The sequence below is a fragment of the Anabrus simplex genome, chromosome 4 (assembly GCF_040414725.1).
Source record: "Anabrus simplex isolate iqAnaSimp1 chromosome 4, ASM4041472v1, whole genome shotgun sequence".
Lineage (NCBI taxonomy): Eukaryota > Metazoa > Arthropoda > Insecta > Orthoptera > Tettigoniidae > Anabrus > Anabrus simplex.
In genome coordinates this window covers 222183985-222203844 of record NC_090268.1, presented here as the reverse complement: position 1 = coordinate 222203844, position 19860 = coordinate 222183985, and the positions used below count along the sequence as shown (strand labels likewise).

The window sequence follows — 19860 nt, the reverse complement described above, 5'->3', positions numbered from 1 at the left end:
AATGTAAGAACAGAATTAGGAGTGACAACTCATGCTCCATGTTGTGGCAGTCCAGTGGGCATGTATGAACGTGGTGAATCAAGGTGAGCATTACTTACTGGGGTGCATTGTTTCTGCAGGGAAATTTAGTGGAGGAGGCATTACATTTTCATGGTTTGGTGTTACGGTTAATCTACTGGTTTTAGTTCCTCAAAACATGAATGCTGAAGGCTATCGGGCAGTATTGGACAGTTCTGTGTTAGTCGCCCTGTGGGAACAATTTAGAACAGACTCCTTTCATTTTTAACATGCCGTTGCACTCATTCATAAAGTGAAGGTCATAATCGAGTAGCTTGTAAATATGGAGAGAATGAGATTAAATTGCCAGCCAAAAGCAAGTTGAGCATCTCTGCGCTGGTTAACAGTCAAATCAGATCACTCCAAAATGGCTACAGAACTTCCCAGAAGAGAGAACAACGGAAATAGGAGACAAGGGCAAACATGAAAATACAAAAGGACAAGGGCAATCTCCACATCGTCATCCTCATGTACTGCTGTCTTCAAATAGATACGCTCTTTCCTCATCAATCCCAGTTCTTCAACATCCATCTCTTCTCAGTCTCTGACAAACTCGTTTCAGCTTTCCAGCTTCATTAGGAAAGCAGGCATCAACATTGAGGGACCAGTGCGACAGATCTTCAGTTTTGATATAGGAAGCTCCTCCTTCCCACTCTGACCTGCCATTTTGTTTGTCCTATTTGTGTTCCTATCTCTTTAATATGGCTTGGTTTGACACTTGTTTGTTTCTTTCAGTACCTTCAGTATATATTTGTATAGTGCAGAGTTGTTTAATATTGAGAATATTTGCTTCAACATGTAATAATCTATTATTTGGATACTATCTTTCTTCAACATTTTTTGCAAAATGAGGTTCTGAGTTATCTGAAGTTTCCTTATCGTACTGTTACAGACACCACTCCAGGCAATAATACCACGGGAAAGATCTGATTGGACTAGTGCATAATAAATATCTCCTTTTAGTTTGATATGTTCTAAACTATGTGATGCATTTCATCTGGACTGGATTAAATAACCACCACGTGGCATGGCTTATAGTAGAGAATATTTTAATCTTGAGAATTGAAAAACGTTGTATAATACACCTGTGAGTAGTACATATTTAAGATTATTATTTACAGGGAAGTTAAGGTTCATTCTTATCGTGATGCCAAAGATTTGGATGGCATGTTTCGTCTAATGAATGTTCAAATGTCTGTGTCAATGTCAAGATGCCATTCTGCTGGAAACAGAAGAACTAGTGTGCAAAGAAGTTAAAGAAAGCATGACATCTTCCCAACATTGAATATACAAGGATCAACAAAACATAAAAATCAAATAGTAAACACAAGTACGATATGTAACATACTGCCCCGTCTTGAAACACTGTTTCAAGGGAAATTGTAGAGAAAAAAAGGCATAACAAATTGCAATTTTAAAAATACAAGACATGAATGATACTGAACACATTTCACTTCATATCAGATTTTTCAGTTTCTTATTTGTCACAACACTGAAATGTGGGTTGAAAAATTTACACAGGGTTGAGTCATAGGTGAAGCCTTCACTGTTGATTCGTCAGAGTCTATAGGAAGTAAACTCACCTTTGTGTTTGGTCTTTTATAGCTACCAATGGAGATACGAACAGTGACTACTCGAACATGCCCATCCCTACCTGGTTGGATCTCACCCCTATAAGAACACTGCAGAGGAGAGAGATTCTCGACAAACATCTACGGTACAATGTGTATGGCAGCAGTGGTCAAATGAAGGCACCCACACTCGTAGACTTGGCACAGGCCCAGCGCGACAGACAACTATGAGAGAGGATCGCCGCATCATTCGAACGGCCCGGATGGAACCCCATGCAACAGCAGCGCGAATTTGAGCAACTGTGGCACCTCATGTTACACAACAAACAGTTGGTAATCACCTCTGTGCAGCTGGCTTACAAGCCCGTGTCCCTGCAGAAGGTGTTCCATTGACCCCACAACAGTGACGTGGAAGGCTGGCCTGGTGTCGAGAAAGATCGACGTGGGTCAGCGAATGGCATAGGGTCATCTTTAGTGATGAATCGCGCTTCTGTCTTGCCCGCAGTGATCACTGGAATCGTGTGCGTCGACGTACCGGGGAGAGGGGCCGCCAAGGTCTTATTGTCGAGAGGCACACAGGGCCAACACCAAGCATTGTGGTCTGGGGAGCTATTGGCTTTAATGTGAAATGACAATTAGTGCTTGTTGAGGGCACTATGACTACTCGACAGTACGTTGATTGGGTACTCAATCCAGTGGTTTCCCTATGATGGCGAACATTGCTAATGGGATGTTTCAGCAGGACAGTGCCCGGGTTCACACTGCATGCATCTCCAGAGAAGCTGTCCACGACATCGCAACCTTAGAATGGCCCGCCAGATCCCCAGACCTCAGTCCTAATGAGCATGTGTGGGACATGATGGGTCGACAACTGGCCAACCGTCCTCGGCCACCCACAACTCTGGAACAACTGACCCGTGCAATGCAGCAAGCATGGGCCACAATTCCTCAGGAAGCGATTCAGGACCTTTTTGACTCCATGCCTCGACGAATTCATCAAGGTATTGTAGCTCGTGGTGGGCACATCCTGTATTGATTGTTGTCCAAACTTGCGGTCAGAGGGACCTGAAAGTGTAATCATCGAAGCACAACCGAACACTCGTCCTGCATAGAAATAAAATTCTTGAAACTCAATCGTCAAAAGTTACCAGTGTTTCGCCCAGAGTGCGGTATGGGCTCATCAGTTGGATACCGCACCTTTTCCAAGACACTGGCCGGCTAGCATGCCGGTAACGACACCACTGCAAGCCATACATGTGATAAGCACAATGCAGTGCCGACGTACTGGGGGAGAATTGCATCTCCACTTGCTGTATTGCCCTCCCGGGCTAGCATGACCAAAATATGGCTTCCGATTGAGATAGCTAGAAATAAAATTCAGGAAACTCAATCGTCAAGAGTTACCAGTGTTTCGCCCAGAGTGCGGCATGGGCTCATCAGTTGGATACCGCACCCTTTCCAAGACACTGGCTGGCTAGCACGCCGGTAACGACACCACTGCAAGCCATACATGTGATAAGCACAATGCAGTGCTGACGTACTGGGGGAGAATTGCATCTCCACTTGCTGTATTGCCCTCCCGGGCTAGCATGACCAAAATATGGCTTCTTGCATGTTCAGTTGCAGCAATGTAGCACCACTCCTTCTGGGTGTTGCAATTTCCATTTTCTTCAGTGTATCTTCTAATATCCTGCTACCGTATGCGACAGTAGACGGTACTACCTGCGACTGTCTGGCCGAGGGTTGGACGGCCGACACCAAACCCGACAAACTAGGGGAAGACCAACAGCTACATGTGGAGGAGTTTTCCCCTAGAAGGTTTGATGAGACCCATGTGTAGCAAATGACACATAAATTCATCAGCTGCTGCCTTGCAGTGAGGTAGGGGACTGCCAAAGGCTAAGGGAGAATACCCCTGACAGAAAATACCCAGCAGTGTTAGGCTTAGCAAGTCAACTGAAGGGTTATATCGATTGCTTTCAACTACAAAACGAGCCTCGGAACGCAAAAATACTGGATAGACACATCTTCTTAAACATCTGCAACGTATGATGACCGTAAGGCTGATGTTCAAGTACGATGTTCTGAGAAGAAGCCCAAAAGAAAGAGTCCTAAACACAGAATTGGAACATCAAATATCCTGACCCTGACTGGCAGAAGCGAGGAGCTGATAGATGACGGAAAGGAGGAACCTCTGTATTCTTGGCCTGATTGAGGCAAAGTGGAAAGGAAGAGGAACAAGAAAGCTAAGAAAAGGATACAAACTACATTGGAATGGAAATAAAACAGAAGCCTAAAATGGTGTAGGTTTTATATTAAGAGAGAACATTGATGTCATCAGTGAGGTAATGTATGTTAATGAAAGAATTATTAAGTTGAACATCTCTCTTAACAAGAATGTGCTGACAGTAGTCCAGGTGTATGCCCCACAGACTTATGCCCTTTGTGTATACTGTATATTATCTAGTGATGAAATTTCCTGTCTTCCATGCATACTCTTAATATTTACAGTCAACAAGGAACTCTGGTAAGTTTGTTGGACATAAGTGTGGGATAAGGAGCTGGTAGAACCTCTGCTGGGGCTCATGGTATGTGATAGGCCCTCTATTTCATCAGACTTTTCTGTTATCAAGTTGGAGCTATGAGCTTTAATTTGGGAGAAAGTGGAAGTTACACCAGGCTTTCCCCTTTTAAGAACAAACTGTATATTGTGTATTGCTGGAGTACAGTTTTCAGGAAATACTTGACAAAACATTTACTCATTTGATTACTAACCTCTGTACTTCCTTTTTCCTCTGCCCCAGGAAGAAGGTGAAGGTGAGTGTAGAATTCAGTCGTTTTGCATGGCTTATTTTCATAGTGGACATCTTGATGGCTAGTGAGTTTGAATGAGTGTGCTATTTTCTCTTGGTCCTACCTTTCTTTTAGGATCTTACGTTTGCTATCACCAGCAGGATAAGAATGGAGGGATGTGAAAGAGAGTAAACTATCTGGAAAGGCCTTAGGTGATATTTAAATGTATCTCTCCTTTTGAATATGTATTAACTTGTTGTAAACTTAATTGAACGTGGCCAAGGTAGCTCTAGAACAGCAGGATGAGCAGTGGCATAACATGAGTATCATATTACCAATAGGACAAGATAAGAATTTATGGCCTGCGTATGACCTTGGTTCAGTGGATCCTGGGTTTGTTCCCAGCTGGGAAAGCCTACCCTTGTATTGAACATGTGGTCACACAAGTTGTATCTAATGGAAGGTGAAAGGTGTAGCTGGATTTGGCAAAATTTGGCTTTCACAAGCCTCTGTTTCTTCTCTTCGATATACGTCGTCAGATTGTACAACACCAGCTGAGATGAAAGAAGTTATTATTTTGACCATTTTGGTCTTTTTTTCTTTCGTATTAACTTCTATCTAATAATCTCAACACTGAAAAAATAGGTGATGTTATGAATCCACCTTGTTGATACTAATAAAAAGAACTATTTAATACATATCATTTAATAATAATTAATCTATTTTACATGTTTCGACAACACCATTTACAGTCTCTTCATCAGTGGTAGTATCTGCAGGTCTGGAGAGGTTGGACACCCCTAGCAACCCTACGAGAGGGAATGACATACAAGAATAATAAAAAACGACCAATATTAGCATTGAATCCATAGTTTTTGTGGTCGTTGAGATGTATTGTGACACTGGATGCCATTTATACAGTATGTGCCAAAATATACAGTACTGGAAATTATGTTAGTCTTATTGTCATTACCTTACTTATCGAGATGATAGTGTAAAAGTTCAAAATGTGCTCCATTGCACTGTAGGCAGTTTTCATAACAATCACGCAGATTTTCCAACATATTCTGGAACATAGGTTGCTGCAGAGTCCCGACGAATGAGACGATCTTCTGACGTAATGCAGGCACAGTTTTGGGTGGATCTGGATAATTGAAAATTCGCTCCTTTAACATTCCCCACATGTAAGCATCAGGAGGTGTGAGATTGGGGGAATGTGATGGGTAGGGGAACTCAGCCCCGCAGGAAATTATTCATCCTGGAAAGGTTTCTTGCATCATAGCCATAGTCTGTCGAGCGGTGTGGCAGGTTGCCCCGTCTTGTTGGAACCACTGTCTATTCATCTGCATGTTCCTGGCATGACAGAACCTTCTTAGATCCTGAATAAATGGCCTGATCACCATGTTCCTATAGCGTTCCTGGTTAACAGTAAGAGGTGCACCATCATTATTCTCTATGAAATACGGACCTAGCACACCATTTCCTGACACTGCACACCAAATTGTCACACGCACACTATGTAGCGGTTTCTGGACTATAGTGTGTGGCCTCTCGAAACCAAGAAAGCGAGTTGTTTGGCGATAGATAAAACTGTCCAAGTGAATGTGACTTTTGTCGGAGAACCACACGTTGACCAAGAAATCTGGATCCTCATACACCATGGCCAAAAATCGTGCACAATATTCCACCCTGACATGGCTATCGTGCTTCGTCAATCGTTGCCCAACCGGTATTCAGTACGGAAATCCACCTATGGCTATCGTGCTTCGTCAATCGTTGCCCAACCTGTATTCAGTACGGAAATCCACCTATGTCTTTAAACAATCGTCGAAGTGATGTAGAGCTGATGTTCAATTTCAGGGCTGTTCGCCAAAGACTTAGCTTTGGAGACTGCAACACCTGATTGAGGACATGTCCATGATTTTCATTTGTGGACACAGTTACTGGCCTACCAGACCTTCCCTTGCGTTGACACAATACACTATCCATACGACGAAATTTTTTAACAATAGATAGCAAAACTGTGTTGCTAGGTGCTGGCTTATTGAAGTGTTCACGGTATTGTTCCGCCACTAACTTTAAACTCGGCCCATCTTGATAACCGTTTCCGTACGAGCGAAAATAATACTCCACTATAAACATTTTTTCCTCCGTCGCGATACCCATTGTCACTTCCAATCACAGAGCACAACGTTCTTTACACAACTAACAATTCATCATGGCAATGTAACAAAATGCAGACGCTCAGGCGTGCGCATGCGCACTGCGCGAAAATGAGTACTGTATATTTTGGCGCATACCGTAGTTGCAAAAGTTTTCTGCGGAGTTGATCAGATTACAAACTTCCACATAATATCAAATATCTTAAAAGTAAAAATACTAAACTGTTATACTTCATCTAATAACTTAAATCATTCCAGTAACGGGATTACAACTTTAAAATCCTCAATTGTCAATTGGAAATAAAATCTAAAAATTATCTACTAAGGGTCGAATTCATAGTCAGCACTTATACATAAGCAGAACCCTTAAGTAAAAAGGGACCACTTATGGTAAGTATTCACTTCTATGGGTTTACATTTCATAGACAGCACTTAAAGAGCATGCTCATTGATACAGTAAGTATTCATTGGAGATATGGCAATGCTGTATATTATGACCATGCTTCCTGGATCATGTAGTTCTGGCTATGAACAGGGGAATGATCTATTGTTGCTTTGTTTATCGAAGGACATCGCGCAACATTTTCGAGGTTAAAAGATTGTCTATATTGTATTTGGTTATCAGAATGGATAACAAAACAGCGAGCTGAGACGGCACCTGCAAGAGCTTGTGTCGAGTTACATGCATATAATATAGAACAAGCAGACCGGCGCAGTTTCTCATCAGAATATGAATGACGTGGGAAAAACTTGTAGTGGACAATGCAAACTACAAAAATGCCCAGAGTCTAATTTTCTTCTTAATATAATATGTTTATAGTTATGCAGGTACTCAAATTTAAACAAATATTCATCCAAATGTAGAATATTTAGCCTTACAACGCTTTTAATGATTTGACAAATATATCCATAGCCCTTACGTTGTAGTAGACCTAATTACTTCCCCAATAAAATGTAAATAGTATGTTTTGATGTGCACTGCCATAATTTCAGAAACTTCTGATATAATCTGGCAAACAATTGGTTGACTAGCCTGATATAATTAGCACAAATCAACCTTAAAATAAATGGAGATAGTGCAACATGTTCATTTTTCTTATAACTCAGTATCGTTCTTTACTATTCTATAGGCCTACTGTCTTGATAACTTATCAGCTTGTAACACATTTTCAATTAATTAAGCAAAATAATGATGATGGTGATACCAATAATAATAATAATAATAATAATAATAATAATAATAATAATAATAATAATAATAATAATAATAATAATAATAATAATAATAATAATAACAATAATAATAATAATAATAATAATAATAATAATAACCTGAAATTAAGAGGTGACATAAAATCTCAAACAATATCTTCATTAATGGTGAGATAGTGAGTCCTCTAGAGGTTTTGTTTACTCTCTCAATCAAAAGAACAGGAATATTCATAACTGTCACATTACTAAAAGAAAGCCTTCTTTAAATTTTTGGTCACATTACATTTCAACAGGTTTTTTCATCTCTACTGTATGCACGGAAAGAATTCTGTGAATGAAATGCAATGTATTCAGCAAAATCATTATCCTCCATCTTGCTGCAACATAAGTGAGTCACTTAAGTGTGTGTGAGAGGCCCACTTATAGCAATAAGTGAGACACTTTAGTAGGCAATATGGAATGAAACCTGGCTTGTAAGGGGCACTTATGTGTAAGTGCTGTCTATGAATTCGGCTCTTAGTTAGTTAGTTAGTTAGTTAGTTAGTTAGTTAGTTAGTTAGTAATGTTTTTATTTTACCTGGAAAGATTAAGGCCTTCAGGCCTTCTCTTCCATCTAACCAGGCACTGAAATATACATATATTACATTGTATCACTTTACAGTAATAGATTTAATACTAATTAAATTAATAGTAATATGAGAATGATAAGTGATATTGTTGGGTCGTCGCATTTCTCAGTCTCGTATAGTTAAGTAGATTTGTCGGGAGTGCAATGTTTTCTGACTCGTCTGTAAGCAGCATCACGGTCAGCCATTAGTGCTCTAATCTCATCTGAGAGCCAGGGAGCTGGCTTCCGCGAAACTCGAGCCGTCTTTTCAGGGGCATGTCTATCGTACAGCTCAGTCATGTTGATTGAAACATGCCATTTTGTCATTTATGTTTTTAAGATTAAATATGTCATGCCATGGCACTGCAACTACGTCTTGTAAAAATTTATTCTTATCAATTCGCCGTAGATCTCGATATGAAATTATTTTCGATTTGAACTTGGGACTTTTAATAGAATAAGCCAGAAATATAGCTTCATGTCGCGATATACCTGGGACACTAATTTGACCATGGTGAAGAACTAATTCAGGTTGGTTTGTGGCAATGAGATCAATTAAGGTGTGTGATGTGTGGCACTGAGAGGGAGAAACGTTAAGTTGCGAGCTTTAAAAGAAGTTAAAAGTTGGGTAGTCTGAGGAGAGTTAGGCTCAAGAAGGTTTATGTTGAAATCGCCCATAATAATTACATTTGAATAATCAGTGACTAAATCTTGTATTTGAGTTTCTAGATTGCATAAAAAGCCCGCATTTGGTGGCTTATATACTACACCCAGAAGACATTTTACTTCACTCACAATTATTTCCAGGAACATGAACTCAGGTTTTCGCTCGTACGGACCTGGAGACCTACAGATTATTTTAGGACGTAGACTGGTCATAACATATGCAGCAGTACCCCCGGAGGGCTTATTTAATCTGTCGGATCTAAGCAATGTATAACCCGCGAGCTGCAGTCTTTCTATTGCGTGGTGTGGTTTTAACCAAGATTCGGAAATTAATATTGCGTGGAAACTGGGAGGCATAAATAGAGCTTTAATTTCGTCCATTCGCACCTCAGCAAGGAGGCTTTGCGCGTTTATATGGCATACCTTTAAAGCATTTCTGTAAGGAGAAAGTTTGTGGTTAATAGTGTCCCTTGTCGACTGGGAATGGCAAGAGAGCTCAGACGACAATAGGTGTGTGTTGCCTGCACAGTTGTTTCTCGGGACATTGAGGGAGGATGGTGTAAGTGAAAGTTTGCGAGGAATGTTTGTAAGGAAGAGGGGAGCCTGTTCGCTTGTCTCAAGGTCGTTATCAGAGGGGCTAAGCGCAGTTGACACTGGTTTTTCCACTTTCAATTTATATTTTATGTAACTGATGATGTTCTCAATTGCCGTATATTGGAGATGATTATGACAATAATGGAAATGTAACTAACAATTTACAGCGATCAGTACGATAATGGCAACATAGCAATAATGTACGTGGAAATAAATACGATAAAAATAAGGCACTGTACCCAGTCTACTGCTACTAACACCAATCTATCACTACGGCAAGCAGAAGTAAACTGTATTACTAATTAAGTTCTTAGTCCTTTCTTTCTTTCTTTCTTAAAGTATTCTCTATCTGTCTATCTATCTATATATATATATATATATACAAGATTTAGTCACTGACTATTCAAATGTAATTATTGTGGGCGATTTCAACATAAACCTTCTTGAGCCTAACTCTGTTCCACCAGTCTGAACCAAATTTTGTATACTTACCTTTAGGACCCTGTGGGTAACCCCATCTAAAGAATTTTAACAGCCTTCTCCTTTCCAGAGATTTAGGCCCTTTGGCACATTCACATAGGCAAAATATCGAATTTGTCATACAAGGATGAGACAAAGCTTATTTTAAGCTTCACACTGCAAAGAACATAACTTGGATTGGCCCTGCGGACCTGAAGAGGTAAGACACCCCTAGCAACCCTAGGGGAGGGAACGACATACAGGAATAATCGAAAACGACCGATATTAAGCTGCGTTTACACTAGCGAAACTCCCTCGCGAAAGTCGCTCGGGTGAAACTTACTCGCTTCGAGTGAAATTTCGCACTACCCAAAACAGAGCGCAATTCAGAGCAAAAAATAGCGCGAGTGGTGCTTCGACAAGCCTGAATGCTTCTGTTCTTGTTTTACAGCCAACATGGAAACACTTTTTGTCCCTCCAGCCGCTGCAGCCATGTTTTCCATCATATCAATGTCATTTTTGATCAAGAAAGGGAAGAAGAAAAATCGGCGCCCTCGACGATGGTGGAGCAAACAATTATTCCTTGGAAGAAGCCAGTATGGGAACAGCCTTATGAGAGAAACGGTACAGGAACACATTGATGATACAATTAAGAACTTCGTCCGCATGAGTACCCAAGATTTTGAACAACTCGTTTCACTGAGCAGTCAAAAAGTTGAAAAACAAGACACAACATTCAGAGAAGCAGTAACAGTGAGAGAAAGGTTGGCTGTCACACTGTGTTTCTTAGCAACTGGTGATTCAGAAGTCCTTTACTTTGCCACCTAGTGACAATTTCAGAACTAACACTGTCATAAGCCACACCAAAATGGTGTCAAAATCAGAGCACAATATAAAAAATTGTCCTGGAAGTTTGTGATGCGTTGATTGAAACACTTCAGGATTATGTGAAGGTAAGGATAATAATTAATCACATTTAAAACAGTAATCTTGATTTATAAATTTCATTTTTTCCGTATTGATATTCACCAATTGTCATAAAAGGAAAAGAAAAACTCCACCTGATCAATACTTTTTATTTGCATGTAATGCAGATTATCACATGTCTAGTGCTCGAAATGAAGGTCGCACTTACAAACGTGCCCATGCTTATCTGTCATCTGTCTATACAAATATGTTCGTAACGACCGTCTGTCTGTACAATGACTATTTTGGCGGAATTTCCATACAGTTATCCGTTTCAGGTGTAATAATGACCATCTATATGGTTCTTAGCTTTGGTGTCTGTCTGTCTGTCTGTTTGATTGTACGAGTTCTTATAACTTGAAAACTAGACGTGATAATCTGCATTACATGCAAATAAAAAGTATTGATCAGGTGGAGTTTTTCTTTTCATTTTATGACAATTTAAAACAGTAAATCGACTCAGTATTATATATGTATTTAAACAAGTCAAATGAACAAATAGGAATGCTAATAATTGAAAATCACACACTATTAATTCAATTTAGAAATATATTTTGTATCCAAACCACACCCATTTAAAAAATAGCGTTTGATATATTTGTTAATTGTTGTGGATCAATACAAAAAAATGGGTGAAAATGTAAAATAAAGATAAAATAATGGAAGAAAAAATAAATCACAAACCAAGTAAAATTAGTCACAAGCACAATAGCCCATCTAAATATGACGAATCCAAATGTTCAGGGCTTGTGCCTTCTGAATGTGGTGTTGTCTGCCCACTAGTGGAAGTTCTTCACAATGACGCAAGAAAGCTTCTAAATAGATACCGGTAGGTTCAAAAAAGTAATGAAATGACACAATTCTGCATTATAAACCAATAGTAATAGCTTACCTGATCCAGTGACTCTTGCTCTTATTTTCTTTCGATCTTTCACTTCGACATGATCCCAGTAGCTCTTTCATCTTTGCTTTCACTGTAGAGATAGGAAAGTTTAGTTGAGCACTAATTTCCTTCCACCCATCTTCTCTTTTATTGTGATTGAAATAGTTTTTGTTTTTCAGATTCCACATAAAATCTCTATTTTTGTAGAGGTCGATGAGCTGCAAGCACTGTTCTTGATTCATCCCTCGCGCAACTACGGAGACCCCGTTTACACTGAGAGAAATTTGATGAGCGAAACCTTTTGATGCGCGGACAAAAACTGACAGACCTCCAGCTCGCAGCGAGGGTCCTTACTCCGCAATTACTCAGGGGTGGGGGGAACGCCTACATTAGTATAAACGCAGATTTAGAGTCGAATCCATAGTTCCTGCGGTCGTTGAGGTGTACTGTATTGTGGCATTCTGGATGCTGTTTAAGTACCAGTTCAGCTGCGTAGGCATGGCAAGAAGTGGTGATCAAGAAAATGTCCATTCTTATTGAGAGTAGTTTAATTAAAGAGAAACACATTAATCTGTAACTAAAACTTGACATTAAACACACAACAATAACGCTTTAACTCCAAAATAGTCTATATAAATAAAATCGTAACGACCGTGTGTCTGTACATTGACTATTTTGGCGAAATTTCCGTACAGTTATCTGTTTCAGGTGTAATAATGACTATCTGCATAATTTTTAGCTTTGGTGTCTGTCTGTCCTTCTATAACTTGAAAACTACTGGATATATTTCCACCAAACTTCATATTTAGAATCCACCTGTCCTTGGGTAGGTTTTAGCGCAAATATTGTTTCTAAATCCCTGAACTGAGTGGAGATTTATACAAAACCGAAACCGTGATTATGCACTTCCTCAAAATATGCAACCGAGCTCGATTGCTGCAGTCGCTTAATTGCGGCCAGTATCCAGTATTCGGGAGATAGTAGGTTCGAACCCCACTGTCGGCAGCCCTGAAAATGGTTTTCCGTGGTTTCCCATTTTTACACCAGGCAAATGCTGGGGCTGTACCTTAATTAAGGCCACGGCCGCTTCCTTCCTGCTCCTAGCCCTTTCCTGTTCCATCATCGCCGTAAAACCTATCTGTGTCGGTGCGACGTAAAACAACTAGCAAAATATACACAACCAAACTTAACGGAAATCTTCCTGCCTTAATGAAAATTAATTTCTAAACTTTCTTTCTCATGTCCATATTTTCAACAGGAGGATTAATAAAAGAGATATCATGAAAGGTCGGTTTATCAGGCTAAGTCCAGCGGACATAGTCCAAAATGTGTTATACGTGGAGCAGATTCCCTATCTATATAAATCAAATCGTAACGACCGTGTGTCTGTGCATTGACTATTTTGGCGAAATTTTCGTACAGCTTTCCGTTTAAGGGGTAATATTGATCATCTGCATATTTTTTAGCTATTGTTTCCTGAAAGACCTAAATTTTACCCCCCTCGCCCAAAATCAAGATTGCCTCACAACCTGCCACACGAGCTGGAAAATTGAAATTCCATTCAAATATCGTAACTTAATCAAACCCATAAATATGGGAGATATGAGAAAATATTTTAAGACCAAACATGTAGAGCTATAAAAGGGACATCTGAGGGTGTAAACCGTTTGTTGGTATGATCTACCGTTTAGGAGCAGTAAATCTCGAAATGAAGGTTCGCACTTACAAACGTGCCCATGCTTATCTGTCATCTATCTATACAAATATATTCGTAACGACCGTCTGTCTGTACAATGACTATTTTGGTGGAATTTCCATATAGTTATCCGTTTCAGGTGTAATAATGACCATCTATATGGTTCTTAGCTTTGGTGTCCGTCTGTTTGATTGTATGAGTTCTTATAACTTGAAAACTACTCATTATATGTCTGTCAAACTTGATATTTAGAATCCACCTGTCCTTGAGTAGGTTTTAGGACTAATATTTTTTCTGAATACCTAAATTTACTGGGGGTTTATCCGAAACCGAAACCATGATTTTGCACTCCCTCAAAATATGCACATCTGAAATTAATGGAAATCTACAATCCTGAATGGAAATCCATTTCTAAAACTTTTTTCTCATGTGCATTTTTCTACAGGAGGATTAATAAGTGAGATATCATGAACGGTCGGTGTTGCAGGTGAAGTCCAGCAGACATAGCCAAAAGGAGTTGTACGTGGAGCAGATTCCTTATCTAACTATGTATAAATAAAATCTTAATGACTGTTTGTGCCTGTACATTAACTATTTTGATTAAATTTTCGTACAGCTACACGTTTGAGGGGTAATAATGACCATTTGCATATGTTTGGTGTAGTTTCCTGAAAGTCCTAATTTTTACCCCCCTCACCAAAAATTCAGATTGCGGCATAATCTGCCAGACGAGCAAGAAGATTGAAATTTGACAAAATTATACGTTTTGGCCTGTAACGGACCAAAAACTTCCATGATCTTTAAATTTTTCACTTTTATCCCCGAAGAATATCGAAATATGGAGGCAATTTTAATGATGGTGCAAACCTTCGTTTCGAGGTATTTCGTGGGATAAACGGGAAGTCCTATCACATAACGGATGGCACAATCTCCGTTCAATTTGGAGTGATCCTCAACCTTTGTCTTATGACTTTTTGTTGTATCTGTATCCCTTATACGTTAGATTTGTCTCTATTTCTCGATTTTAAGTAAATTTGGACTTTTTACATGCATAATATTAATACTTTCAATCACTTACAGGAAAGATAGTATCATCAAACTCTACACAAACATTGGCCCACCCAGTACCTATATGTGAGCCAAATGCTGTCACATAATTATCCAAAAAGTAATGCAATGTAAGATAATCTTACACAAATTTCACCCTATTCAACGTTTCTAACTCAATCTGACCTATGAATAGATGAGATGATAGAAAATATCATAGGACCAGCCATTTAGGCCGTTAAATACTGCATCTTATGGTAGAATCCTTTGTCGATATGACGTACTGTTTAGCAGCAGTTAATCTGTAAATGAAGGTCTGCTATATTGTAAACATGCATATACTTTCAATGGATATTGAATTTTCACGACCGCATTGTAATCGAAACAGACTTTCAACGTATTAGGTCGTGTTACGTACTTGTAGTACGTGTTGAAGAGATGTTAAGTACAGAACAAAAATGGCCAGCCGGACACCAGTGGGATCCGAACCCACAACCGACGCTCAAAACTTCTACCAGACTTTTAAGAGTCAATTAAAGGGGTATCAGACGCCTAGCATATGCTTCAAGGATGAAAAATGTAGACTTGGCCTAAGCAATACTGAGAATTGTGAAATACTTGCGAAGCACTTTGATCAACTTTTGAACTGCCCTGAACCCGACCATAAGTTGGAGTTCTCTCAAACAACTGAAAATCTAGAAGAAGATATACCACCCACTGCAGAAGAAATTAAAGAAGAAATTAACAATCTGTAAAATAATAAAACTATTGGAGAAGACTCTATAACAGCTGAATTTTTGAAATGGTCTCAGTCAAGAATCATTGAAGAGCTGCAGTTAATCTTTGAAGATATTTGGAGAACAGAGAGGATTCCAGAAGAATGGAAAGTGGCTCGAATACACCCAACGCATAAAAAACGGGACAAACAAAAGGTTGATAACTATAGAGGCATCTCTCTTCTGCATACAAGGTATTCCCAAAAACATTGCTGAATAGAGTAGAAACATCACTTGACAAGCAACTGAGTGAGTATCAAGCTGGATTTCGAAAAGCTAGATATTGTGCAGAACAAATGTTTAACTTAAAATTGATAATTCACCATAGGATATTGAATTCAAAGGACACTGTTGTGACTTTTGTAGATTAGAAAAAGGTCTTTGACTCAGTTGATAGAGAAACCGTAGATAAAACAATTCTTGAATATGGTGTGAAGACTAAATTGGCAAACCTAATACGTGAAACATTTACTGATGCAATTTCAAAGGTGAAATTTATGGGTGAGATATCAAAACCTATTACGATAAATACAAGGGTACGGCTAGTTGACGGTTTGTCACCCCTTCTATCAGCTGTGTTCTAGGGAAAATTGTAAGAATTTGGAATGTAAAGCTTAACATAAAATTTTGCCAGTAATTTTGGGGAGAATAAAGAAAGGCATTGAAATAAATTGCCTAGCATTTGCAGACAATTTTGCTATATTGTCAGAAAGCCTAACAAGTGCAACAACACAAATCAGTCTCGTGGAAGAAATGGCCAACAAGACAGGTAGAAAAAATGAAATTTATTACAAACATCAAGAATTCTCCAAAATTTTTGGCAACAGATATTGGTCCAGTGGAAAGAGTAATGAAATTCAAATATCTGGGAGAAATAATTCAAGAAAATGGTTTATACGAATCTGCAGTGGAAGAAAGGGTACACAAGATGGAAAAAGCGTATGGTATCACAAAGAATTTTTATAACAAAAAGTGTCTCAGTTAAAAAAATGTTACTTAAATTGATTAGGGTCAACCTATTCAATACAATTGAGATCCTAAAGTTAGGATTTACATCTTATTATACTAAAATTTGAAGGGACATGTTTCGCCTGTTATTAGGGCATCGCCAGCCTTTTTTTTTATACTCATACCCAAGAGATATAAATCAGGCTGAGGTCTATGGCTAAAGTTGAATCTTGAGTTGCAGTATCATTGTGCGAGTGAAATTTGGTTAAAAGCAACTTTATTTAGATTTTGAAAGAAAGGTTAAAATAGACCTTTAGTAGCTTAATTAAGATGACATTGAAACTTTCTTATTGAAAACTTGTGATATTAAACTGTAGTATGGCGCTGTGTAGTTGATGAAGTTGTTGGATCCATTAATCTCGTTGTTTACAAAGTGGGTCCACGGTTGAAGAAGTAATAAAAAGTTCACAACTGAATGTTGCCATGTAGGTCTTTGCTAGCTGGAGTAGTTATTTTCTCTTTTACTGATAGTTAAATAGGAACATTCTTGCTTGTTGTTGGCTGTAGCTTTAAATATGGATTGACTATTGAAGGATATTTAGTGAAGAATCTGTAATGAAAAAGAGGGTAAAAAGATTTGAAGTTTTGAGAAAAATGGTGTGTGTGATGGAATGCTATGTGTTCATTTACTTACCCTCTAGATTTTTGTGGTGCGAACTGGTTGTCTATGTGGTGTCAGAACGAGTGACATTTGAATTTTTTGTATTGTATCTATGTGGAACTGAGGGAGGGGGGGGTGTAATGGAGGAGAGGAAATGGGCGGAGCATTAAGCTTATGCGCTGTTGGCTGTGGAAGATGTGGAGTTAAGGGAGGGGAGTGTAATGTAGAAGAGGAGATGGGCGGAGCATTAAGCTTATGCGCGTCGAAGATTAGCAGGGGCGGGGACGGAGGGAGTTACCTTTAAGGGAAAGGTGGGAACTTCATTGAAAGTTAGTTTTAAGATTTAAAGAATTTTGTTTAAATTTGGATCTAAAGATTGTAATAAATTGGGTAAAGTCCCGTATAAGGGATTTTTTATTTCAACCGGGTCATTGAGATTTAGGTTTTTGTTGTCATGTTGATCTAGATATATGTAAATGTTTTCTAATTCGTTCATTTATTTTCCTTTGCCTGCTATTTTGATGATTGTAAGGTCCTGTTTGATGGTTGTTAAATGAAGACCTGTGTCTTTCATATGTGAACTCATGGCTGAGAACTTGTTGTGTTTATTGGCATTATAGTGCTCCGGCCTGTTTGCCCAATATATGATTTTTCACATTGTGTGCATTTGAGCCTGTATATGCCTGAGCTTGAATAGATACTATTGTTTGTGTTGAGTGTGTTGTGATTAAAACAGGTGTTGTTGGTTTTGTTTTAAAGGCACTGTTTGTTTTTTCAGGGGGTTTGTTACTTGGTAAATGCCTGGATTAGATGAAAGTGGCGAACTTAGATTTTTTGGGTTTATCTGGGACGAGGTTTGTTGCTAGTTTATATTTGATTTTATTAATTGTTTGGTTAACTATTTCTATTTTAAAACTTTGTATTTTGCTAAATTCTTAATATAACGAATTTCCGTTTTTAGATTCTTAGGTGATAGAGGGATTTTTAAGGCTCTGTAAATCAAACTGTAAAAGGTAGCCTGTTAATGGGAGTTAGGGTGTATTGATGAATTTTTAATTGTTAGTGGGGTGTGGGTGGGCTTTCTGTAAATTGATAAATAGAAGGCGATGGAGAACTTGGAGAGTTGCAAGATGTCTTTGGGAGAAAGAGGAGGAGGAGGAGAGATCTAAAAAGAGAAATTAAGGAATAATTAGATCAGAATTAAAGAGAGCATATTAAATTTAGTTGAGATAAAAATATAAGTACTCTTCCCTGCTGGCCCCTTTGTGTGGATAAGTGTGCTAGTGAAACTGCACGAGGACTGTCGGTGGCTGGACTATTGCAGCGAACAACTGTTGTTCGGAAGGAGACGGGGAGGAAAGGGGGCAGTATGTCTGAGGGGAGGAAGAGAATGGGAAGTGAGTGTGACGTCTGGAACAGTCTTACTTTTTTAATTTACTGAGAAAAATATTAAGATTTCTCCAGAAAGAACTTTGGTTTCAGTTATTTCATTAAGATTATAATTAGTTATTCTTCCGATCTATATGAATATAGATATTTTTTAAATGTTCATGAGAGTATCTTTATTAACCATACATAAAATAGCCAAATTGTGGTATATAGAGGAGAAAGAATAATTGAAATCTGACATGGGTGAATACTGTATTTGTTGTTGTTTTTTCGTTAATATGCAACTGGTAATGGACTGCAAAACTCCTTCCCCTCTGACCTATATATGTGGCCATGCTTTGGGGAGTGATCCATCCCTTTACCATCATATTACGAAGTCTGAGCCTTGTTGGTGTAGGTCTTGCAGTTTGTCCTCAGAAGCAGATCCTTGAAGGAAGACATTCTGGTTCATCCTCTTCTTCTGTTCCCAGCAGTTTTCATTCAGTGATGATGTAAAGCAACTCCTCATGCTGCAGAATGTGACCAATAAATTTGATTTTCCTTTTTTCGATTGATGTGACCAGACTTTGTTTTTCTCCTGTCTCTGTAAGGACTTAGGTATTGTTCTTCATTCTCCTCCAGATCTACATTTCAGCTGTTTCCAACCTGGTCTCCTTATGTCCAGCATATAGAAACATGCTCCATTTAACAATTTTTGCAAAGGTCCTCTGAGTTTGAATGTCCGTATGTTTGCTGGCCAGTGGGTGCCTTTTCATCTTGGAAGGCTTTCTGTGCCATTGCTATCCTTCGTCCCTGACTTCTGGTTGACCCTCTCTAGTTGTCACTCATGATGAGGGTTCCAAGGTAGCAAAATTGTTTGATCTGTTCAGTTTTATCGGGGCCAGTTTTGATGTCCGTTGTAAGCACTTGGCTGGTTTTATATAATTTCATGGTTTTAGTTTTTTCATTAATTTTCCTAAAGTTTATGCTAGTATGTTGAGCATTCTCTGCATACCTTTGTCTGTTTCTGCTGGTGTGGCAACATCATCAGCGAACCTCTTGGAATGTACTTTGATCCCATCTGTTTTCTCTTTCATGACTGTTGATGGCTTTATCTATGGACATATTGAAGATATAAGAGAGAGTGGCCAGCCTTGTCTAACACTTTTTTTTTTCCTTCTTTTTTTGTGTGTGCATATTGTTAATTCCATCAATTGCAAAATCAGTGTTCTGCATTCTATATAAATTTAGTATGAGATATCTCTCCTTCTAATCAAACCAACGTTTTTCCTAATTTGGAAAATCTGCTTCCAGTCTACACAGCCGGAAAGCTTTCTCTAATCCATCTCACGCAATTGAATTAGTGTTCACGAAAACACAAATATTTTGTAGCT

The 19860-nt window shown here is 38.8% G+C and overlaps 1 protein-coding gene across 5 annotated transcripts in view; it reads left to right on the top strand.

The window, feature by feature from the left end:
* Positions 1 to 19860, top strand: part of LOC136871792 (carnitine O-acetyltransferase) — a 219798-nt gene that overhangs the window by 22849 nt on the left and 177089 nt on the right. The gene's annotated exons all lie outside the window — the stretch shown is intronic.